The sequence below is a fragment of the Sturnira hondurensis genome, unplaced genomic scaffold, assembly GCF_014824575.4.
Source record: "Sturnira hondurensis isolate 20B ecotype Veracruz unplaced genomic scaffold, ASM1482457v3 Scaffold0022910, whole genome shotgun sequence".
NCBI lineage: Eukaryota > Metazoa > Chordata > Mammalia > Chiroptera > Phyllostomidae > Sturnira > Sturnira hondurensis.
The window spans coordinates 5,241,120-5,266,204 of NW_028095541.1; the positions used below are offsets into that span (position 1 = coordinate 5,241,120).

Here is a 25,085-nt window from a genome sequence, read left to right on the forward strand (position 1 = left end):
TTTGAATCCTGGCTTCCCTCTCTTCACTGTTGGTTTCCTGTTAAGAAAATAAAATTTTCTTTAATTTGTTTCATGCAACCTTAATTTCATCCTTTATGTTGTTGCCATACTCAGTTAGTTCTTTGAGCATCCTGATCACCAGTATTTTGAACTCTGCATCTAACAGGTTGGTTATCTCCATTTTGTTTAATTCTTTTTCTGGGCTCTTGTTCTGGTCTTTCATTTGGGCCATATTTCTTTTTCTCCTCAATTTGGTAGCCTCCCTGTGCTTGTTTCTGTGTGTTAGGTAGAGCTGGTTTGACTCTCTGTAAATTGAATGGGTTGGAGACTTAGGTAATCTCCAGGGTGGGGCAACCTGCTTCACTGCTTTGTGGCTCCGTGTGGTATGAAGGCTTGGAGAGGGGACTGTGCCACTGCCTGGCTTCTGGGGATTTGCCCAGCACTCTCCTCATTTCCAGTCACTGCACCCACTCCCCATATGTGATTGGCCCTTCTGTCTGTTGCCCTGGTGTTGATTACCAGAGTGGGTGGGTTTGTGTACAATTTTAAGACCACATGGGCCCTCTAAGGAGAGTTGCCTGAAAATCTGGCAGTTTCTTCTGCCACCCCAGCCTCCACTGATTTTTACAGCCAGATGTTACGGGGATTTATCTTCCCAGCACTAGAACCTTGAGCTCTGTGGTCTGGCCTGGGGCTGGGTTCACTTGCTCCCAAGGTATCCCACCCAATTTTTGTCTACCACACATGAATGTGGGACTGCCTGTGCCCATTCCGCTGCAGCTGCCATCTCTGTGTCTCTGCCCCTCTTACCTGTCTGGATGAATGTGGCTTCTTTAAATCTTGGTTGTCAGACTTCCATACAGTTAAGTTTTCTGACAGTTCTGGTGCTATTTGTTTTGAAATTTAGTTGTAATTATTTTTGTGGTTGTGCGAGGAGATGAAGCATGTCTACCTACACCTCCATCTTGACCAGTAGTCCTGGAATTTTCTGCCTTTAAGTATGATGAAGCTCATCCAGTAGGAAAAAGATGTTTTGTGGAAGGGGCATTGCCCCCCAAACAGGAAGTTCAGTGACGTGGCAGTGACAGAAAATGCCGAGCATGACATTTTTCAGATCCTTAGTCTATGAATTCTCCTAAATTCACTTTCTAAATACAGATAATGCAAAAATGAGATTTGACAAACCACCACACCCTTTTCCATAATGGCTGTACCATTTTGCATTCCCATCAATCATGAACAAGGGTTTCAAGTTCTCTAGATTCTCACCAATGCTGGTTATTTATTTTTTTTGCATTTGTCTGTTTGTAAAATGGTTGGATCTTTTACTTGCAAGTGTTTGTGTGTGTGTGTATATTCAAATATACATATATGCATATTAACTGAACATTAATGCTTAACTAAATTAATTGTGGGCATAATAATTATTATTATTTTAAACTAAAATGCAATTTATTTTTTTAATTTATTTTATTGATTATGCCATTACAGTTGTTCTATTCCCCCCTTCATTCCCTTCCACCCTGCACACCCCCTCCCCTACCATTCCTTCCCTTTAGTTTATGATCACGTGTCTCAAGTTCTTTAGATTCTATATTTCCCATAGTATTCTTGCCCTCCCCCTATCCATTTTCTACCTACCATCTATGCTACTTATTCTCTGTAACTTCTCCCCTCTTCTCCTCCTCCCACTCCCCTGTTGCTAACCCTCCATGTGATCTTCATTTCTATGTTTCCACTCTGAATCTAGCTGTCCTCTTAGTTTGCTTTTGTTTTAGGTGTGGTTGTTAATAACTGTGAGTTTGCTGTCCTTTCACTGTTCATATTTTTCATCTTCTTTTTCTTAGATAAATCCCTTTAACATTTCATATAATAAGGGCTTGGTGATGATGAACTCCTTGAATTTGATTTTATCTGAGAAACACTTTCTCTGTCCTTCCATTCTAAATGAAAGCTTTGCTGGATAGAGCAATCTTCACTGTAGGTCTTTGGATTTCATGACTTGGAATACTTCTTTCCAAACCCTTCTTGCCTGTAAGGTCTCTTTTGAGAAATCTGCTGACAGTCTGATGGGTACTCCTTTGTAAGTGACTGTCCCCTTATCTCTTGCTGCTTCTAGGATTCTCTCCTTCATTTTCATCTTGGCTAATGTAATTCTGATGTGCCTTGGTGTGTTTCTTCTCGGGTCCAACTTCTTTGGGACTCTCTGAGCTTCCTGGATTTCCTGGAAGTCTATTTCCTTTGCCAGACTGGGGAAGTTCTCCTTTATTATTTGTTCAAATAAGTTTTCCACTCGTGGCTGTTCCTCTTCCCCTTCTGGTACCCCTATAATTTGGATGTTAGAACGTTTAAAGATGTCCTGGAGGTTCCTAAGCCTCTCCTCATTTTTTTGAATTCTTGTTACTTCATATTTTTCTGTTTGGTCATTTTTTTCTTCCTTCTGGTCAAGTCCCTTTATTTGAGTCCCAGTTTCCTTTCCATCACTATTGGTTTCCTGTGCATTTCCTTTCATTTCACTTAGTTTAGCCTTCATTTGTTTCTCTAATTTGTGTCTAAAATCAACCAGTTCTGTGAGCATCCTGATCACCAGTATTTTGCACTGTGCATCCAGAAGGTTTGCTATTTCTTGGTCACTTATAATTATAGGCTCTGGGGCTTTGAGCTGTTCTTGAGTTATAATGTTTGGTCTGTTCACACCTGTTATGTATGAGGGGTGGGGCCTTAGGTGTTCACCAGGGCCAGGTGACCCAGTCGCTGGGTTGTGACGCTGTATGTGGGGGTGAGGCCAAAGAGGGGCAGTGGCAGTCCCCTCTTCCGCTTCCTGCCACTGGGGCCTGCATGGTCTGTCTCGCTGCTCGTTTCTTTTGCTGGTTTATCTGCATGCGAATGTGTGACTGTGGTCAGCCTGTGGCCCTGTGCCCTCACTGGCTCCACCTGTTGCCACCCCACACCTGGGATCCATTGGCCACCTGGGCACCTGGGTCAGGGGATCTTTCCTGCCCGACCCCACTCTGCTGCTGGCTCCACCCCTCTTACCGATCTGGTTGAACAGTTCGTTGTTGTCGGACTTCTGAATAGTTCAATTTTCTGTGTTTTGGCTGCGTTTTTGTTTAGTAAAACTTTTGTTGTCTTTAAACTCGGTTGTGGGAGAAGGCACAGTGTTTCCACCTATGTCTCCATCTTGGCGGAAGTCCTCTAATTATTATTTTTAATTACTCTTTCCTTCTTCCATTTCTCATCTCTGGCAACCACCAATCTGTTCTCTGTATGTATGAGCATGTTGTTGTTTTTTTTTTCTATCTTAGATTTCACATATAAGGAGGATTGTACAAAAAAAGGATCATGCAATATTATTTTTCTAAGATTTTTATTTATTTATTTTTAGGGATGGGGAAGGGAAGGAGAAAGAGAGGGAGAGAAACATTAATGTCTGAGAGATTCATCAATTAGTTGCCTTTCACATGTCTTCATTGGGGGACCTGGTTGCAGCCGAGGCATGTACCCTGACTGGGAATAGAACTGGTGACCTTTCAGTTCGCAGTCCACTGAGCCACACCAACCAGGGCAGGATCATATAATATTTTTCATTCTCTATGGCTTATTTCACTTAGCATTAATGCCTACAAAGTCCATTCATACTGTCAAAAATGACAAAATTAATTCTTTTTTTTTCCATAGCAGCCCAATTTACAATAGCTAAGTGCTGGAAGCAACCTAAGTGCCCATCAGTAAATGAATGGAGCGAAAAACTATGGTACATTTACATGATGGAATACTACGCAGCAAAAAGAAGGAGCTCCTACCCATTGCAAAAGCATGGGTGGATCTGAAGAGCATTATGCCAAGTGAAATAAACTAGGTGGTGAAAGACAAATACCATATGATCTCACCTGTAAGTGTAAACTAATGAACAAAACCAAAAAATTCATTTTTGATGGCTGAATAATATTCCAACATATTTGTATACCACATTTTCCTTATCCATTCATCCATTGATGGACAGTTAGGTTGCTTCTATAGCCTCACTATTGTAAATAATGCTATGGTGAACATGAGAATGCAGATACCTTTTCAAATTAGTGTTTTTGTTTCTGTTACAGAAATACCCAGAAGAAGGATTACTGGATCATATGATAGATCTATTCTTAATTTTATGAGGATCTTCCATACTGTTTTCCTTAGTGGCTGTGCTGATGCAAATTTTAACCAACAGTCCACAAGGCTGACCTTTTCTCCACAACCTCCTCAACACTTGCCATTTCATGTCTTTTTGATAATAGCCATTTTGACTGGTGTGAGGTATTGTCTCACTGTGGGTTTGATTTGAATTTCCCTCACAACTAATGATATTTGGCATTTTTTCACATACCTGTTGGCCATCTGTATATCTTCTTTGGAAAATTATCTTTTCAGATCTTATCCATTTTTTAGTTTGATTGTTTGACTTTTTCACTATTGAGTTGTAAGCATTCTTATTTTTGGATATTATGGTTGGATGTTATGGTTGGATATTATGGACAAATTTTAGTGTTTTCTGAGTCTTTCTGGTCCCCTTCTCTCTACCACTTCCATCACTCAGGACTTCACGAGGTTGTACTTATGCCACCTTCCCAGGAGACCTACCCAGCCAGTCTGCTATACAGCTCTTGCCTTGCAGGGCTCAGGGCTCTTCAGAGGGCCTTTTGTGTCCTTGAGCTATGGGATTCCTGAGTCTTTTCCAGGCTGAGACAGGTTGGTTTTCAGAGATACCATCACTCTATAATTCCATGGCTCTCATTCTACCCTGAAGTTCTTGATTTTTTAAAAAAAGATTTAATTTATTTTTTAGAGAGAGGGGAAAGGAGGGAGAAAGGAAGGGGGACAAACCATACACTGATGTTAAAATTAATTAATTTTAACATCAGTGTATGGTTGCCTCTCACACGCCCCCTACTGGGACCTGGCCCACAACCCAGGCATGGGCCCTATTTGGGAATCGAACTGGTGACTCTTTTCTTCATAGTCTGGCACTCAATCCACTGAGCCATATTAGCCAGGGCTCCTTGTAATTCTTCATTTTTCCCAGTGACTTTAAATCTCCTCTTGGGTAGAACAATGTGTTCTTGGAGCATCGTGATGATGCTTTTCATCATCATGAAATTTTCCTGAATCAATTGTTTATGGTATAAAATTTGAGAGTTTGGCAATCAGACTAGGTTTTGGTAACTCAAAAAGTATTTCCTGCCCTGGCTGGTGTGGCTCAGTGGATTGAGAGCTGGCGTGCGAACCAAAGGGTTGCTGGTTGGATTCCCAGTCAGGGCACATGCCTGGGTTGTAGGCCAAATCCCCAGTGGTGGGGGTGCACAAGAGGCAACCACACATTGATGTTTTTCTCCCTCTCTTTCTGACTCCATTCCCCTCTGTCTAAAAACAAATAAAATCTCTTTAAAAAGTATTTTCTCTTAAAGCTTCTGTCTCTGTCATGAGAGTCAAAATTCTATTTTTTATGGCTCATTTCTTACTCTGTGTTGTAGCCCTCTTGAAAGTGGTAAGCATGTCTCAGGGTCCAGATTTCATGGTGGAAAGGATGTGAAGTAAAAAGGAACTAATAAGGATAAGTTTATACTCATCTGTCAAAATACTATCCTTGTACATACACACAGAACAAACCCAAACACATCTTTACAATAACATGGGGTTGTATCGCAGTATTGCATATCTAAGAATGTATCCTATAAATATGTTTTACAATATTTTTAAAAGTAGCAAAAATCAGAGATCACCTAAGTGTCCATTACTAGGGACTGGTTTAAAATGTTATATCCATAAATGAAGTTTTGTACAGTTGTCAAAAAGAATAAGATAACTTTAACTGATATGGAAAATCATCCATATATTGTTAAGTTGCAAGCAGTAATGTCTAAACATTTATGTGAGAACAGAAAATGCCTATGAAAAATACACAAGTAGGAGGAATTGAGAGAGAAGAGAGTATATCTTACTCTCTTATGTATTATTACAGCTTTTTAAATTATGTAAATAACTTTATAATGTTTTAGCTGAATTAAAAGTGACATTTTTCATATAAAACATTTGTAACAGGAGTATATTCCAGAATGTACCAAAAATATTAGTTTACCTGCATTTCAGTTGTCTCTAATTTTTTTTAAAAATCTTATTTATTTACCTCTAGAGAGAGGGGAAGGGAGGGAGAAAGAGAGGGAGAGAAACATCAATGTGTAGTTTCCTCTCATGTGACCCCCACTGGGACCTGGCCTGTAACCCAGGCACATGCCCTGACTGGGAATTCAACCGGGGACCCTTTGGTTTGCAGCCCACACTCAATCCAATGAGCTACACCAGCCAGGGCTCTAATTTTTTTAATCCTCACCCAAGGATATATTTTTAAAAATAATTTTAGAGAGAGAGGAAGAGAGAGAGAGAGAAACACTGATGGGAGAGAGAAACATTGATTGCTTGCTTCCCAAATATGCCCTGACTGGCAATCAACTCCTTGGTGGACAAGATGACATTTCAACCATCTTAGTTACCTATTCAGGGGTCAGTTCCTAATTTTTTTTAAAGATTTTATTTATTTATCTTTAGAGAGGAAGGGAAGGAGAGAAGGACAGAAATATCAATGCATGGTTGCCTCTCGTGAGTCCTCTGTTGGAAACTGGCCTGCAACCCAGGCATGTGCCCTGACTGGGAATCAAACCGCGATCATGTGGTTCGCAGGCCCGCGCTCAATCCACTGAGCTACACTAGCCAGGGCTTCAGTTCCTAATTTTTTAAAAAAATCTTAAACTATGTTGAATAGATAATCAGTGTTCTTTTACCTACTTAATATTTAAATACTGATTTATAGAAAGCTTTTATCCTGGAAATTTTCAAATATATGCAAAAGTAGACAGAATAGTGCTATGACTCCCCCAGGATCCCATCCAGCTTCAATGGTGCTCAACTAGGAGCCGGTCTTGTTCTATTCATGCCCCACCTACTCTTCTGTCCCAGGCAGTCTGAAGCGAATCCCAGAAATAATATCATTCCATCCATACATTTTTCAGTATTCCTAAAACATAAGATTTTAAAATATATATAACCACAATACCATTATTACACCTACATTTTTAAAATGTTACATTTTAAATATTAAATGGGTAGTGCTCAAATTTTCAATTGTCTCATAAAACTTTCACTTTTTAAAAAGTCAGGATCTAAAGAGCTCCTGGTTGGTATGCTTCTTAATTAGTTTTTTTTTTCCTTTACAATGCCTTACTTTGAAACATGAGGTGAAAATCTTATAGGTATACATGAAAAAGGCAGACATAATCACAGGTAAAAGCAAAGAAAATCTAACCAGAAAAAGGCTGTTGAACCTGAAGTTCTGAGTATGACAGGTTGCAGGACTGAAAGGAATGGTAATTAGTACTCCTCTCCTTCTTCCTCATCCTCTCTTACAAGAGAATCCACACCAACCTCCTCATAATCTTTCTCAAGGGCAGCCATGTCCTCAGGGATTCAGAAAACTCTCTTTCCTCCATGCCATCACCCATGTATCAGTAGACAAAGGCATGCTTGGCATATACAAGGCCAGGTAACCCTAGGCCTCAGCAATAGCTGTGGTGTTGTTGCTCAGGACACACATAGCTTACTGTACTTTGGCCAGGTCTCCACCAGGTACCACAGTAGGAGGCTGGTAATTAATGACAACTTTGAAGCCAGTGGATGCTGCACTTAGTCTTAATGGTGGCAATGGCAGCGGTGACATCTTTGGGAACCACATCATGATGGTACAACAGGCAGCAAGCCATGATGTATCTAGTTACCATGGCAAGGGTCACACTTCACCATCTGGTTGGCTGATCTCTGCTACAGAAAGCAGATGGTGGGCTTTCTCAGCAGAGATGAAAGCAAAATATGTGGCCAGAGGGAATTGGATACAGGGGTAGGGCACCAGGTTAGTCTGGAATTTGATCAGATCAATATTCAGGGCTCCATCAAACCCGGAGGAAGCAGTGATGGACACAATCTGGCTTATTAGGTGGTGAACAGTAGTGTAGGTTGGGTTCTCAGTATTGAGATTTCTATGACAAATGTTGTAGATGGTCTCCTTGTCAACCATGAAGGTACAATCAGAGTGCTCCAGGGTGGTGTGGGTGGTGAGGATGGAGTTGTAGGGCTCCACTACAGCTGTGGAAACCTGGGGTGCTGGGCAAATGGAGAACTCCAGCTTGGACTTTTCGCCATAACTGACAGAGAGATATCACATCACCAGGGGGATGGACCAAGAACCAATTCCTCCACATGATTCCCAGAGGCTGTCTCACTGAAGAAGGTGTTGAAGGAGTCATCTCCTCCACCAATGGTATTGCCACTTGGCATTCGACCATCAGGCTAGATGACATGGATGGAGATGAACTCACATATGGTTGTGAGTTAACAGGCTCAGGCAACAGAACTAGACACTGGGTCCCAGTTACTGTCCCTGACAAGCTAAGAGTCAACACACAAAATAAACAAAAAAAAAGGCAGTTTAATTGGAAAAAGAACTAGAACAGGAGTCGGAGTACGGATTTTAGTCCTGACTTCGTCACCTGCTGAGTATTTTATTTTAGACAATTGGTAAACTCTGATTCTTTGTATTACTTTTTAATTTTTCCCATTTGTGCTTTGAGGATAAAAATAGCAGAAAAAGCCCTGACCAGTGTGGCAAAGAGAAAGGCTACCAGTTTGATTTCAGTCAGGGTTCATGTGAGAGACAACTGATCAATGTTTCTCTTCCTCTCTTTCTCCTTCCCTTGCCTTCTATTTAAAATAAATAAATAAAATCTTTTAAAAATAGCAGGGACAACAATAGTAATAATAAGGATAACAATGCCAGCCTCAGTGTATAAAGGCACTTTGTGAACTTCAGCAAAACAAACGACTATTACTGTCAGTCCTTCAACCTGGGAGTGACTGTACCAGTTCATCTCTCTTCTTTAACCTGCCTGGGAGTCTCCTTCCCAAATGTTCTCAAACCTCCTTTATAAAATACATTGACTTGGCTCTGACTAGTGTGGCTCATTTGGTCAGGCATTGTCTGGAAAAGTGAAGGCGGCTGGTTCATTTCCCTGTCAGAGCACATGCTCAACAAACCCTCGATGAGGGTTTGGTCCCTGTAAAAGAGGCAACTGATTGATGTTTCTCTCCCTCTCTTTCTCCCTCCCTTCCCCTCTCCCTAAAAAAAAATAATAAATATTTTTAAATAAATAAACAAAATTTTAAAATAAATATTTAGAAATAAATGTTTAATTTATATTTATTTTAGTTAAAATATTTTAAAAATAAAAAAAATTCTAATATTTTACTTATTTTTAGAGAGCAGGGATGGGAAGAAGAAAGAGTGGGAGGGGAACATCAATGCGTGGTTGCCTCTCATGTGTCCCCTACTGGGGACCTGGCCTGCAACCCAGGCATGTGCCCTGACTGGGAATCGAACCGGTGACCCTTTGCTTCACAGGCCTGTGCTCAATCCACTGAGCTACACCAGCCAGGGCAATAAATGTTTGTGGTTTTTTTTCTAATAAAATAAAAATCATTAACCTGTACCAGTGAAAATAAGACTGGTATAGATGAACTTCTGGACCTTATGCTAGCACAGGAGTGGGGAAGTGGGCACAAGCATAGACAATCAAACTGCAGCCTTTCTCTTACAACAAGAAAATTAAACAAAGTTTGTATTAGTTTCCTAAGGCTGCAATAACAAAGTAGCACCATCACAGACTGAGTAAACAGCAGAAATTTCTCTTCTGTTTAAAAAACAGCAACCCTACCTCCTAAATGAGATAAGACATATCTATGACAACAGCCACTACAGGGTTATTTATAAACTCTAAAAACTGGAGATGATTTACACATAACACTAGTTTAAAATGTTATGGAACATCCATAAAATGGAATGGAATACAATATAAAAATATAAATAATTTTGCAGATCTACATTGCTTGACATGGGGACACATTTATGACATATTTCTAAGTTTAAACTCTTATTTTAAAAGAAAGAAACAACCAACCAAAACGAGGTCATGTGTTCAGCCAAATCACCAAAACAAGTCTCCATGCCTAATGTAATGCAATTTCAGCCCCTCCCAGGAGTGGAATTTTAAGCCAGTCTGGAATTCCCTGAGGAATTCCCAGTGAGGTCATCTGCCTGATAAAGACCCTCTGCCCTCTACTAGGAAAAGGTGACCTTGCCTGAAATAATTCACTCTTAATTTCTTAGTCCCTCTCTTTCTACCTATGAAAACCTTCCATTTTGTACAATTCCTAGGAATGCCTTTCTAGTTACTAGATGAAGTGCTCCCTGGTTCATGAATCCTTTAATTAGGAAACCATGTAACATAATTTTACATATAGTAGAAACCCATTTTTATTTTTTAAAAAGAGACATTTAAAAATATACACTTCTGGAAGACTGTTTAGAAACATTAAGGTAATCCTGGCTGGTGTAGCTCAGTGGATTGAGCGCGGACCTGCGAACCAGACGATCGCGGTTCGATTCCCAGTCAGGGCACATGCCTGGGTTGCAGGCCAACTCCCAGCGGGGGACGCACGAAAGGCAACCATACATTGATGTTTCTCTCCCTCTCTCCTTCCCTTCCCCTCGAAAGATAAATAAATAAAATATATATATAAAAAAAAGAAACATTAAGGTATTAAGGGTGTCACCTCCCCTCCACTAAATGTGTTGTCACACTCTGTGTGTTTGTGAGCACTGTGGGCATCTGATCTGGATTGCCACAGGAGCTTTCTGGCACATCTCGGAGCCTCCCTTGTCCCCTCCAGTCTTGTTATCCACCAGCAGCCAGAGGGAACCTTGGCAGCGTGGACCCCTCCATTCCTTTCTCACCCTCCAATGATGTCCCATCACATGTAGAATAATATGTGACCTCACCTACCTCTCTCACTTTTCCTCTGTTATTCCCAGGGCGAGAGCCTCTTGCTGTTTCTTGAACACACCAGGCAGATGTTTTTCCCCCAAATGTTCACATGGCTCATCCTCTCCTTTCCTTCAAGTTTCTTCCTTCAAGTATTATCTCCTCAGAGAAACCCTTCCTAACTTCCCTAAACCCTACTGCCCTCATCCAAGACATTGCTCCCTCACCTGCTCCATTGTCTTCCCAGTCTTTACCTCTTCCTGAGTTTTTACTGCTTGTCTATTAATAAGGGCCAAGACTTTGTCTGCTCCACACCCTCCCCCTGGGTTCAGCACAGCATCTGTTGCACCAGTGATGATGTCCTGAATGAATAAATGTAAGAAGATGGGAAAAAAATTCTCTGGTCACAGGCTCACTGGTAACATTAATTTTTCTCCCTTTACTTTTTTACATTTTCTGACATGTTTTACAATGGACATATAATACCATTACAACAAGAAAATTAAACAAAGTTTGAATTAGTTTCCTAAGGCTGCAATAACAAAATAGCACCATCACAGACTGAGTAAACAGCAGAAATTTCTCTTCTCATAGTCCTGAAGGCTGGAAGTCTGAGTTGAAGGTGTCCAGAACATTGGTTCCTTCTGAGGCTGTGAGGAGACTGTTCCAGCCTCTCCCCAAGCACCTGATAGTGTTCAGCAATCTTTGATGTTTCTTGGCTTGTAGCAACATCACCCCAATCTCTGTCTTCATATTCACACAACATTCTCCATGTGCGTGTGTCTGTTTCCAATTTCCCCTTTTATAAGGAGCGTCAGCCATCTTGGATTAGGGCCCACCCTTCTGTCTTCATTGTAACTGAAGACCTGTAAAGGCCACTCTGTAAAGACCTTGTGATGCAGAACCGGACAACAGTGTCTACCACATTACGGATGAGACTAGGCAAATTTATGAGAACTACCAAGTCCTGTGGAAGCAAAGGAACGGCACCGCCACTCTCTCAAGGGGAGAGTGCCTTGACCCTTGCCTTGACAAGCTTTTATTGGGTTCAATTTGCACAGGAATACAGGATGTATACGTAAAGCTCATCAATCATTGTCAGGCAAAAATGATTAAACAATAGATAACATTCAAAGAACTCTGAAGGATAATTCTGAGTAACGGTCAGATAAAGGGTCATAAAACTTTGGGGAACAAACTCATTTCATCCTTGGACCCTTATCATTTAAATTGGGTATTAGCAAAGCAGGTTTCATAGGATTTTATGCATTCTTTCTTAGGGTTAACCCTAGGGAACCCGCCTTTTCCAGCCACAAGGCTGCACCCAGCACAGGCATTGTTTCAGGTTTAAGGCATTGTTTCAGGCTTAAGGCATTGTTTCAGGCTTAAGGCATTGTTTCAGGCTTAAATTAGGCAGGGGAATTAAGGTAGCCAAGAGATTAGGAGACTTCTTGCAGACAGACTAAGGACGCAGGCTATGTCAAAGCTGAGGTGGGAGGGTCCATCACCCCCTTTTTCTATAGCTCCCCAAGTCCTTCCCTGAGGGCCCCTTTGTGACCCTGCCTGTCTTAGGTCATTCCTTTTTTGAGGAATCTTACACATCTTTGGCTAACCAGTCATGCGCCCAGGGCCAAGCAGGGTGAAGAGAAAGGGGGCAAAGGTGGTGCCCCTGCAAGGAAGATAAGCTTTATCTCCTAAGTGGTTTATGGTCTCAAGGTCCTTTACTCAGCCTCAGTCATGGGGGATTACAACTTCTGAAACCAGACAGGGCAGTTCATAATAACTCTGTCTTCTTATATAGTCATATTCTGAGGTCCTGGGGGTTAGGTCTGCAGCAGATCTTTTGGGGAAGACAAGTAACCCATAACAAAAGTATTTCCTTAAACAAAGAAAAAAATGATGAATTTCTGAAATAGAGTGTCAGAAACATGCGGAATTTTAAACCTCCTCTCCTGTGATGATGCCTTGGTGTCCCACAAACAGAATCTACCTCAGCCATGGCCCCCAGCACTGCAGGAGGAGGGGCTTCCTTTGGAATTGTTCTCAGCCTCATTATTACTTCTGGGGTGTCTTTTTTTTCTTTAAAGTTTATTTTTGTATCCTGTTGTTAAATGAAATGCACTCATCCCCCATGAAGAGTGGAAGGAATAGTTTATGTTGTCGTTGTTGTTGTTTTAATCAGAAAAGCTAGGATTTGGGCCTGGTCTCTTTCACATCATTCTCTCTTGTGCTTTTTATGCTTCCTCATGCTGTGCTAATTCTGGGACTTGTTTTCTGTGAGATGCACTGTGGGCTCTGCCAGATCTCCCCCTGTGGCAGGAGAGTGGGAATGCCTGGTTCTGTGTGCCCAGCACTGTTGGCATGCGCACATCCCACTTGTCCACACTGCCTGCCAGACAGGCCTTGATGCTGCCTGTCGTCATCTGAGCCCTCTGCTCAGCATCTTTGATTCTGATCTAGAGGCAAATCCTTCCCAGGAGGTGGGTGTGGGGGTGGGAGTGGGACACAAATTAGAATAAAAGGGGAGAAAAGCTAAACTTAGTGTGGGTACCAGAGCCTGCCAGTGAGATTGGCAGAATAAGTGACGTTTTCTGGGAGAGACTCAGAGGAGATGTAGGTGGGATATTTCAAGGAACCAACTGGGAGGTGTGGGCTACCTGCTCACGTACTTTTCCCTTCCCATCCTGATGGAGTCCTTTGTCCAAACACCTCAATTTTACTCATTTATTCACTGATAACAGTCAGTTTTTCTGCAGCAGCACCATTCCCACAACAGTGAGTTTCCTTGAAGCCAGGTGTTATACTCAGCATGTTACATGGATTATTTTGTGGAAGGCTCACAAAAACCTTCCTAGGTACACAGCACTGTTTTTTAGGATTAGAGGCTCACTGCGCTCCTCGCTGGGGCACAGCGCAGAGAGTAGGGCCTGGCAGTGTGTCCAGGACACAGCTCTTCTTGGAACCCTTGCAAATGCTTTGCCAGGCAAGCTGGGCTCAGCAGCTTGCCAGATGGCCTGAGTTGGGTTCCCATCTAGCCCTAATGCAGCCAGGCATCAGGGCTCCCCAAGCCAGGCTTCAGGAGAAATATTCAGCAAGAAAAGTCTTGCTCATCTAAAGGTGTGTATATCAGGCACTAGCCAGAGCCCCAGGGCTGCCTGAAACACACTTTCTTCTCATACCTTTAAAAGATTCGTTCATTTTCTAGAAAATATACTGTATATGTTACTGAACTCTGGTTCATGTTCCCAATGCTTTGAAAAGCCAACACTTAAAGTGTCAGAGTTTGGAGTAAGAAAGGGTTTGTGCTTGAGAAGGTGCTGACCAATAAGATGGGAGAACTAATGGGCCTCCAACCCATTTCGATCTCTGGTCCAGCCAAGGATTTAAAGTGGCAGTAGCAGCAAATCTTTCTGGACAACAGCCCCTTAGCTTCTGAAAGAGTTCTGGTGTTCAAGTTCCGGTCATGTTTGGTTCTTTGTGTCTGTGGGGAGTGAGGTAAGGCTTTGGTTCCAGGTACAGCTGGAGGTCAAAATTCTTCCCAATGACATACTTCTGCTGCATGACTTGTGGCTTTGGTCTGTTGTCTCTGAAAAACAACTCAGTATCTTGTCAAACAGGATAGAACCATTTAGAGCCTGTTTTGTAGACACACACACACACATACACACACTTAGATGTCTTCCTTGAAATTGCCCATACCTGAACATTAACATTGTCCATCTTAACACAGAGAAAACTAGTGTCGGGCACAGATCTACACATTAGTTAGCTCTTAGGTTTTAAATGTACTTAGAGCCACAGGATGCTCTAGGCACCTTGGGCTTTGATGTCAGATAAACTGGAAGTAGCCACTTACTCCCTCAACTCCAGTCCCTGAAACCTCAGAGCCTCCCTCACCAGTTATGGCATCAAGGTGCCTGGCATCTAGTCAGTGCCCAAGAAACAGAGGATCCTTAAAAAAGCATCCAGCCTGGAAGAGGACCTGACAAATACAACTTTCCCATTTACAGTGATTATGCTTGTGTACTGAGCGCAAATGGTATCCATTTACACCTCAAATGAGAAAACATGAATGTCATGTTTTCCTAAGATCTCATGTATAGAATAATTACCACTTAGACTTATTTTTAAGCCCTCCCTTATAAGTATTTCTTTAATTTTGTTCTTATTTATTATTAAACTAGCACATATTATTTGTAGAAAATTCAGAAAAAAGCCCAGTCTAGTGTGGCTCAGTGGGCTGAGTTTGAGCATGCAAATCAAAGGGTCGCCAGTTCAATTCCCAGTCAGGGCACATGCCTGGATTGCATGCCAGGTCCCCAGAAGGAGGCATGTGAGAGGCAACAACATGCTGATGTTTCTCTCCCTTTCTTTCTCCTTCTCTTCCCCTCTCTGAAAATAAAATAAATAAAATATTTAAAAAAAGAAAAATCGGAGAAAACATCAGAGTGAGAGGAGAAAAATTTTAAATGACCTATAACTCTGTCTGACACTGATTACCACTGTCACTATTTGGGTATTTTTCATTCATTTTATATGTAAATATCTGTGTATATATCTATATCTATCTATCTATATAGATAGATAGATAGATAGATATGGAATAACACTATAATATTTGTTTGATAATCTCCTTTCTAAAAACTTTCTAACAAGTATAACATACTACAGAAAAATGCACAAATCTAGTAACCTCCTTTTTCATGCAATATATAATAAACATCCTGACATAACATTGTCTTCTATGTCATAATGATTCATATTTTTTCAGTATTCCATTTTGCTCTGTGATTGCCTGAGTCCAGACAACTTTCACATGAATTTCAGTTTCTAAGCAGAACTCTTATTTCAAGGTCCTGCACATTCTTCTAGGTCATCTCTGGAAACTCCTAGGCCATAGGATCACCTATATCCACATCCTGGGACTCTTGATAGAAATACTTGAGTTCCAACCTCAGTTGTCCTGAACAAGAGTGTCAGGATTTGGGGTATAGGTATCTTTTTGTTTCATGTATTAATTTTTAGAATAAGAGAAGAAGGGAGAGAGGGACGGGGGGAGGGGGAGAGAGAGACAGACAGACATCAATTTATTGTTCCACTTATTTATGCATTTATTGGTTGATTTTTGTGTGTGCCCTGACCAGGGATTGAACCTACAACCTTGGTGTATGGGGACAATGCTCTAAGCAAGTGAGTGCCCAGCCATTTACCTTCATTTTAAATAACCCTATCCGAGAAGTTATTATGGGAGTTATAGCCCTTTTATCATTTTAACCTTCTTCCCTGGAGATTCATTGTTAGGAATGAGTAAGGAAGTAACCCTGCTTGCTTTCATGGTCCTCAGTGACACTGAGATTGTAGGGTTTCTGCTTCCTGGTAGGTCCTGTGGAGATAAGTCATTTTAGGGGAGAAAGACCAGGCATTGTCACATACTCGCTGAGTGAGTTTTCCTGGGCAAGCCACATTTCTTCAAAGAGATTTCATTTTCTCATTTAAAAATTATAATAGTGAAAATAATTATCTCATAGTGCTGTTATAGGACCATATGACATAACATCTATGAAAGTCTTTGCACACCAAAACATGCTCTCATCAACATCACCATCAATATGACATGATAGTGTACATGGAAAATCCTATAAACTCTACCAAAAAACTGCTTGAACTAATAAATGAATTTGGCAAAACAGCAGGTTACAAAGTCAATATCCAGAAATCAAAAGCATTTTTGTATACTAACAATGAATCAGCAGAAGCAGAAATCAAGAAAAAAATCTCATTTGATATAGCAAAAACAAAAATAAAATATCTGGGAATAAACCTAACCAAGGAGGTAAAAGACCTGTATGCAGAAAACTACACAACACTGAAGAAAGAAATCAAGGAAGGCACACACAAATGGAAACATATACTATGTTCATGGATTGGAAGAATTAACATCATCAAAATGTCCATACTACCCAAAGCAATTTACAGATTCAGTGCAATACCTATTGAAGTACCAATGCCATATTTCACAGACATAGAACGAACACTTCAAAAATTTATATGGAACCATAAATGACCCCAAATACCAGCCACAATTTTGAGAAAGAAGAATAAAATAGGAGGGTTCACAATACCTGATATCAAACTGTATTACAAGGCCACTGTAATCAAAACAGCCTGGTACTGGCACAAAAACAGGCACATAGACCAATGGAATAGAACAGAGAGCCCAGAAATAAACCCAAGTCTCTACAGTCAATTAATATTTGACAAAGGGGGCAGTAACATAAAATGGAGTAAAAATAGCCTCTTCAACAAATGGTGTTGGGAGAAGTGCAAAAAAATGAAACTTGAGCACTAACTTACACCATACACCAAAATAAATTCAGGGTGGATAAAAGACTTAAATATAAGCCATGACACCATTAAAGTCCTAGAGGAGAACATCAGCAGGAAAATCTCAGATATTTCACACAGGAACATTTTTACTGATATGTCCCCCTATGGCAAAGGATATAAAGGAAAACATAAATAAATGGGATCTCATCAAAATTAAAAGCTTCTGTGTGGCTAAAGAATACAGTATTAAAATAAAAAGACAACCAACTGTATGGGAAAACATATTTGCCAATGATACCTCAGACAAAGGTTTAATCTCCAAAATATATAAAGAACTCACACAACTTCACTCTAAGAAGACAACTAACCCAATTAAAAAGTGGGAAAAGGACTTGAACATACACTTCTCCAAGGAAGACATAGAGAGGATCCAGAGACACATGCACAGATGCTCAATATCGCTAGCTATCAGAGAGATGCAAATTAAAACCACAATGAGATACCACTTTACACTGGTCAAAATGGCTATCATAAACAAAGCAATAAACAACAAATGTTGGAGAGGTTGTGGGGAAAAGGGGACCCTAGTTCACTGTTGGTGGGATTGCAGATTGGTACAATGATTATGGAAAACAGTTTGGAATTATCTCAGAAAACTAAAAATGGACCAGCCTTTTGACCCAGCAATTCCACTGCTGGGATTATATCCTAAGAACCCTAAAACACCAATCCAAAGAACCTATGCACCCCAATGTTCATAGCAGCACAATTTACAGTAGCCAAAAGTGGGCAGCAACCTAGGTGCCCGTCAGTAAATGAATGGATCAAAAAACTATAGTACATATACACAATGGAATTCTATGCTGCAGAAAGAAAGAAGGAGCTCCTACCCTTTGCAACAGCATGGATGGAACTGGAAATCATTATGCTGAGTGAAATACAGGTGTTGAAAAACAAATACCATATGATCTCATCTTTAACAGAAAGCTAAACAACAAAACAAACAAGCAAGCAAAATAAAAACAAAGACACTGAAATAGAGAAGGGGGGGTGACAATGACCAGAGGGGAGAGGGGAGGGAATTTCAGGGGGAAAAGGGGAGAGATTTAGAGGAACTAGAATAAAGGACACATGGAGAACAACTAAGGGGGGTGGAAATGGGAGGGAGGTGGGGAGCATGGGGGGGTGGGCTGGGATGGAAGTAAAAGACAGAAAACTGTGCTCGAAAAATAATGAAATTTAAAAAAAGGGCCTAATAAAGTACTAGAATCACAAAATAAAAATAAAAAAACATAAAAAACATCACCATCAATAGCTCGAACCTTTCCCTTCTTAGCCACAGGGTCCTACTTAATGGTTACTTCTATACCTATGATGTCCAACACAGTAGCCACTAGCCACATAGATGGATGAATGGATGGATGGATGGATATGTGATAAAGTGAATGTAGAAAAATATTAATGGTGGAACCCAGGTATGTGGTTTTACTTTTTTTCTCTTTTTTAAAAATTATATTTTATTCGTTATACTATTACAGTTGTCCCATTTCTTCCCCTTTATTCCCCTCTGCCTTGCGCACCCTCTCCCATCCACAGTCCCTGCCTTTAGATCATGTCCATGTGTCATATGTACAAGTTCTTTGGCTTCTACATTTCCTATACTATTCTTAATCTCCCCCTGTCTATTTTCTACCTACCATTTATGCTACCTCTTCTCTGTACCTTTTCCCCCCACTCCCAGTCTCCCACTGATAACCCTCCACGTGATCTCCATTTCTGTGATTCTGTTCCTGTTCTAGCTGTTTGCTTAGTTTGTTTTTGTTTTAGGTTTGGTTGTTAATAACTGTGAGTTTGTTGTCATTTTACATTTCATAATTTTTTATCTTATTTTTCTTAGGTAAGTCTTTTCAATGTTTTGCATGATAAGGGCTGTGTGTTGATGATCTCCTTTAACAGGACCTTATCCGGGAAGCACTTTATGTGCCTTTCCATTCTAAATGATAGCTTTCCTGGATAGAGCAATCTTGGATGTAGGTCCTTGCCTTTCATAACTTGGAATACTTCTTTCCAGCTCCTACTTACCTGCAAGGTTTCTTTTGAGAAATCAACTGACAGTGTAATGGGCACTTTTTTGTAGGTAACTGTCTCCTTTTCTCTTTCTGCTTCTAGGATTCTCTCCTTCTCTTTAATCTTGGGTAATGTAATTATGATGTTCATTGGTGTGTTCCTCGGGTACAACTTCTTTGGGACTCTTTGAGCTTCCTGGACTTTCTGAAAGTCTATTTCCTTTGCCAGACTGGGGAAGGTCTCCTTCATTAGGTTTTCAAATAAGTTCTCAATATTTTGCTTTTCCTCTTGTCCTTCTGACACCCCTATGATTCAGATGTTGGAATGCTTGAATATGCCTTGGAGGTTCCTAAGCCTTTCCTCATTTTGTTGAATCTTTGTTTCTTCATTCTGTTCTGGTTGGCTGTTTATTTTTTCCTTCTAGTCTGAACCACTGGTTTGAGTCCTGGTTTCCTTCCCTTTACTGTTGGTTTCCCATACATTTTTCCTTTATTTCACTTAGCATAGCCTTCATTTTTTCATCTAATTTCTAACCACATTCAACCAATTCTGTGAATATCCTAATTACGAGTGTTTTGAACTGTGCATCTGATAGGTTGGCTATCTCTTCATCATTCAGTCATATTTTTTTCAGGAGCTTTGATTTGTTCTTTCATTGGGCCACTTTTTTTCTTTTTTGCCTCTGCGCATTTGTTACATAGTAATGGGCAGAGCCTTAGGTGTTCACCAGGGTGAGGCAACCCGCATCACTGCATAGTGATGCTGTATGTGGGAGAGGTGTCCAAGAAGGAACAGTGCTGCTTGCTATGCTCTCTGCTGGTTTTCAGTCACTTCCCCAGCCACCCACAATCAAATTGGGCCTTTCTGGTGCTGATTCCTGGGTGGGTGGATTTGTATATATTCTAGGGTCTCTCCAATGAACTCTCCTGTAAGGCTGAGAGTTTTTCCCACTGCTGTCTCAACCCCCACAGGTGTTTTCAGTCAGAGGCTTTGAGGCTTCATTTCCTGCTACTGGAACTCTGGGTTGCAGGGTCTATCTCGCTCCCTAGTTGTTCCTCCCCGTGTATTTGCAGGCAAATGTGGGACTGCCCAGTGCACAAGCCACTGCCTTACCTGCCCCTGTCCTCCAGCCACTGCCTTGCTGCGAGTCCCCTCCTACCAGTCTGGATGAATGTTTCTTCTTTAACTACTTGGTTGTCGGGTTCCACACAGTTTGGTTTTCTGTCAGTTCTGGTTGTTTTTGTTTTTAAATTTGTTGTTGTCCTTCTTTTGGTTGTGTGAGGAGACACAGTGTGTCTACCTACACCTCCATCTTGGGCAGAAGTTGGTCTGTGGTTTTCAAGTGATGTGCAGAAACCAGCAGAATCAGCACCACCTAGAAACTTGTTAGAAATGCAGATTTTCAGGTCAGACACCTGGAATCAGAAATCAGGAGAGTGAAACCCATCCTAATGTAAACAAGCCCTGGAGGAGATTCTGACGCACACACATATTTGGAGCCATTGATAGAGATGGTGGTACATGAGTGTTCATTGCACAGTTCTCTGAAGTTTTCTTCCCCTCTCTCTAAAAATAAATATATAAAGTATATATATTTTCTGTATGTTTGAACATTTTCATAACAAAATGTTGCAGTGGAGAGTCTAGGAGTGGTCAGTGAGCATTCTGTCAGGATGGTTATTGTTGGCTCTTCTGCTATTTATGTCTCTATCAGCAACCCAGGCTTTTCTAATCATGCTGGCTGTTGAAAATGGGTAAAAATGGGCTCCTGTTGGTAAAATTAAGGGTACTCAAGTATGGATTGGTTAAAACAATTTAGGCATTTTTCACCCCTGCAAGACCAAGGTTTGAGAATTTGGAGAACTCTAGCCTGTGACCTTAAGGTTGGGCCTGAAGTCTGATGGCCTCTCCACCCTTTCAAGCCTCAGCATCTCGAGAATGTTGCATCTGTGGTGTCTGGGCAGAGAGGTGGAGCTTCTCTGAGTTTCCAGAATAGGTTGTATGAACTGTTCTGTGCTTGCTCTGCTAGTAAGTGTCTAATAAATGCTTGTGTGTGTTTGAATTCAGTTTGAGGCTTATTTTATTTTTTAAAAAATATATTCTGTACTTTAAAAAAAAAAAAAGATTTTATAGGACTTGCGACCAAGATGGAGGCATAGGTGGAAACATTGTGCCCCCTTGCACAATTAAATTTAAAGACAGCAAAGTTTTAGTAACAAAAACACAGCCATAACAGTGAAAATTGAACTGTATGGAAGTCTGACAACAACGAACCATTCAGACAGACTGTGTCACAACCCAGTGACTGGGTTGTCTGGCCCAGGTGAACACCTAAGGCTCTGCCCCTCATACATAACAGGTGCGAACAGACCAAACATTATGACTCAAGAACAGCTCAAAGCCCCAGAGCCTATAATTCTAAATGACCAAGAAATAGCAAAACTTCTAGATGCACAGTGCAAAATACTGGTGATCAGGATGCTCACAGAATTGGTTGATTTTAGTCACAAATTAGAGGAACATATGAAGGCTAAACTGATTGAAATGAAGGAAAATACACATTAAACCAATAGTGATGGAAAGGAAACTGGGACTCAAATAAAGGGACTTGACCAGAAGGAAGAAAAAAATGACCAACCAGAAAAGAAGGAAGAAATAAGAATTCAAAAAAATGAGGAGAGGCTTAGGAACTTCCAGCACATCTTTAAACATTCCAGCATCCGAATTATAGGGGTACCAGAAGGGGAAAAGGAATAGCCACGAGTGGAAAACTTATTTGAACAAATAATAAAGGAGAACTTCCCCTGTCTGGCAAGGGAAATAGACTTCCAGGAAGTCCAGGAAGCTCAGAGAGTCCCAAAGAAGTTGGACTCAAGAAGGAACACGCCAAGGCACATCAGAATTACATTAGCCAAGATGAAAATGAAGGAGAGAATTCTAGATGCAGCAAGACATAAGGGGACAGTCACTTACAAAGGAGTGCCCATGAGACTGTCAGGTGATTTCTCAAAAGAGACCTGCCAGGCAAGAAGGGGCTGGAAAGAAGTATTCCAAGTCATGAAATCCAAAGACCTACAGTGAAGATTGGTCTATCCCTCAAAGTTTCATTTAGAATGGAGGGGCAGATATAGTGCTTCTCAGATAAGGTCAAATTCAAGGAGTTCATCATCGCCAAGCCCTTATTATATGAAATGTTAAAGGGACTTATCTAAGAAAGAGAAGATAAAAAATACGAGCAGTGAAAGGACAGCAAACTCACAGTTATTAACAACCACACCTAAAACAAAAGCAAACTAAGAGGACAGCTAGATTCGGAGTGGAAACATAGAAATGGAGTTCACATGGAGGGTTAGCAACAGGGGAATGGGAGGAGGAGAAGGGGGGAGAAGGTACAGAAAATAAATAGCATAGACAGTAGGTAGAAAATATACAGGGGGGAGGGCAGGAATACTTTGGGAAATACAGAATCTAAAGAACTTGTGACACATGGACATGAACAAAAGGGGGGCGGATGGTGGGGGAGGGGTGGGCAGGGTGGAGGGGAGTGAACGGGGAATAGGTCAACTGTAATGGCATAATCAATAAAATATATTTAAAAATAAAATAAATGAAAATAAAATTTAAAAAGATTTTATATATTTATTTTTAGAGAGAGGAGAAGAGAACAAGAAAGAGAGAAAGACAAACATTAACCCATGGTGTGCTTGCCTCTTGCACAGCCCCCACTGGGGACCCAGCCTGCTACCCAGACATGTGGCCTGACTGGGAATTGAAGCAGTGACTCTGGTTCACAGAAGAGCGCTCAATCCACTGAGCCACACTAGCCAGGGGAAGGCCCACTTTCATTATAAACCCAGTGGTGAGACATGGGAAGGTAGGTAAACCTAACCAGTTCCAAATTCCGTGGCAGCTACCATGATCTGCCAGAGTGAACTGAAGAGCTGTGTGTGATCAAATTAACTCAAGTCTCTCACACAGCAGAGGGCAGAGGATTAGGTACCCAACTTGCTCAGGAAGATTCATAAGGTCACCTCACCAGAAGTCCAGCTGTTTACCACCAGGACTTTGAAGTTCCCCTTCATTACTCATTGGAGTGAAGAAATCATAGCTTTTGGACTTTTTCTGATTTCTGGTTAGGTCTTCTTACAACCTTTTTTTGTTAGCTAGATTTCTTTTTCCCCAATTTGAAAATATGTACTGGCTGAAAGACGTTTACTGACTACTCCAGAAAATGTATTCCATAGAGAAGGAAAGCTAAAGATGTGATGTACTGAATTCTATACTAAGCCTTTGACCAGGCTGCCCTTGCGGGTAGGGAATACTAGTCCAGGGTGCATCACTTGAGGATCAGAGATCCCCACACAAGTCTGTGGATAGAACTCAAGGGGCTTGTGAACTTGGGTGGGGAAAGTTACCTCTTCACTTTCCCTAACGTATAACTGAAATTGACATTTCCTTTCATTTTAAACATAGGCAGCAATCCCTGTGACACTGTCTCCAAGAGAAATCACAGATATTTTCAAATCTCTCTACAATTGTTGTAGTTATTCTTGAAAAACAATTTATGGGTGCCCCTACTTCAAAACTATGGAGGTTGTTAGTTCTGCCATTAAATCTTTTTTTAAAATCCTCACCTGAAGTTGTATTTATTGATTTTAGAGAGAGAGGAGCCAGGTGGGGTAAAGGAGAGAGGGAGAGAGGGGGCGGGGGAGGGAGACAGAGAAACATCAATGTGAAAGAGGAACACACATTGGTTGCCTCCCTATATCTGGAATCGAACCCACAACCTAGGTACGTGCCCTGCCAGGGTGGAACCAACAGCCTTTAGGTGCATGAGATAATGTTCCAACAGACTGAGGAAACTGGCAGGGCTTCCATTAGATATTAATGCACAAATAAAGAAACATACTATATTACCATAGCACCAGATTTTCAAAATAACATATAACTGTATTTTAATAAAACTGGTTTCCATTGTAGGTATATGTATTTTATGCTGCATTAGAAAACATCCTGAGAAGAGGTCCACAGGTGTCTCCTGATTGTTAAAGAGGTTCATGGCTTGAAAATGATTTTAAAATCCTGCTTAGGAAGATTGAGAGGTGTTCCACTGAAACTTTTCCTGAAATTTAGGAGGGTTTGGAACCCCACTTCCTGGTGGCTGGCTAGTCTGACTTGAGTGTGAACTCAGATCACTTGTTGAAGAAGCCGACACAGGAGGAGGCATCTGCTTGGCCTTTTCTGTCACTTCCCTTCAGTTCCACATCCTCCCGTCTGGGCCTGAGGATCCACCGGTACTTTTTTGATACAGTGACAGTCTTTGCCTCAATGTTTCTTTCTCCCTTCCTCTGTCTCTAGAAGCAATGAAAAAAATATCCTCAGGTGAAGATAAAAAAATAATGAGCTAGCTATTTGGGACCAACTGATTCAAGCAGATGCCCAAATAGTGTTCAATCAGGACACAAAGGCAAAGGTGGGAACAATTTCATCCATAGAAGCAAGGCATCACTATGGTGCAGAAAAGCTAACATAGTGCCGCTAATTCTACAAAAATATTTCTTAAATATGCTTATTGATTAGGGAGAGAGAGAGAGAAAAACATCAATGTGAGAAACATTGATTGGTTGTCTCCCATACATGCCCCAACTGGGGACTGAACACAAAACCTAGGTATGTTCCCTGACCAGGAGTTGAAACCCCAACCCTTTGGTTTACAGGACTATGCTCTAACCAAATGAACGACAGCAGCCAATGCAGGGATGTTAATTCTAAACAATGTTTCAGTCA

General features: G+C 41.0%; 1 pseudogene; it reads right to left on the reverse strand.

Annotated features, from left to right (window-relative positions):
- Nucleotides 1-7,389: 7,389 nt before the first annotated feature.
- Nucleotides 7,390-12,957, reverse strand: LOC118980441 (tubulin alpha-8 chain-like; annotated as a pseudogene).
- Between the last annotated feature and the right edge of the window lie 12,128 nt (nucleotides 12,958-25,085).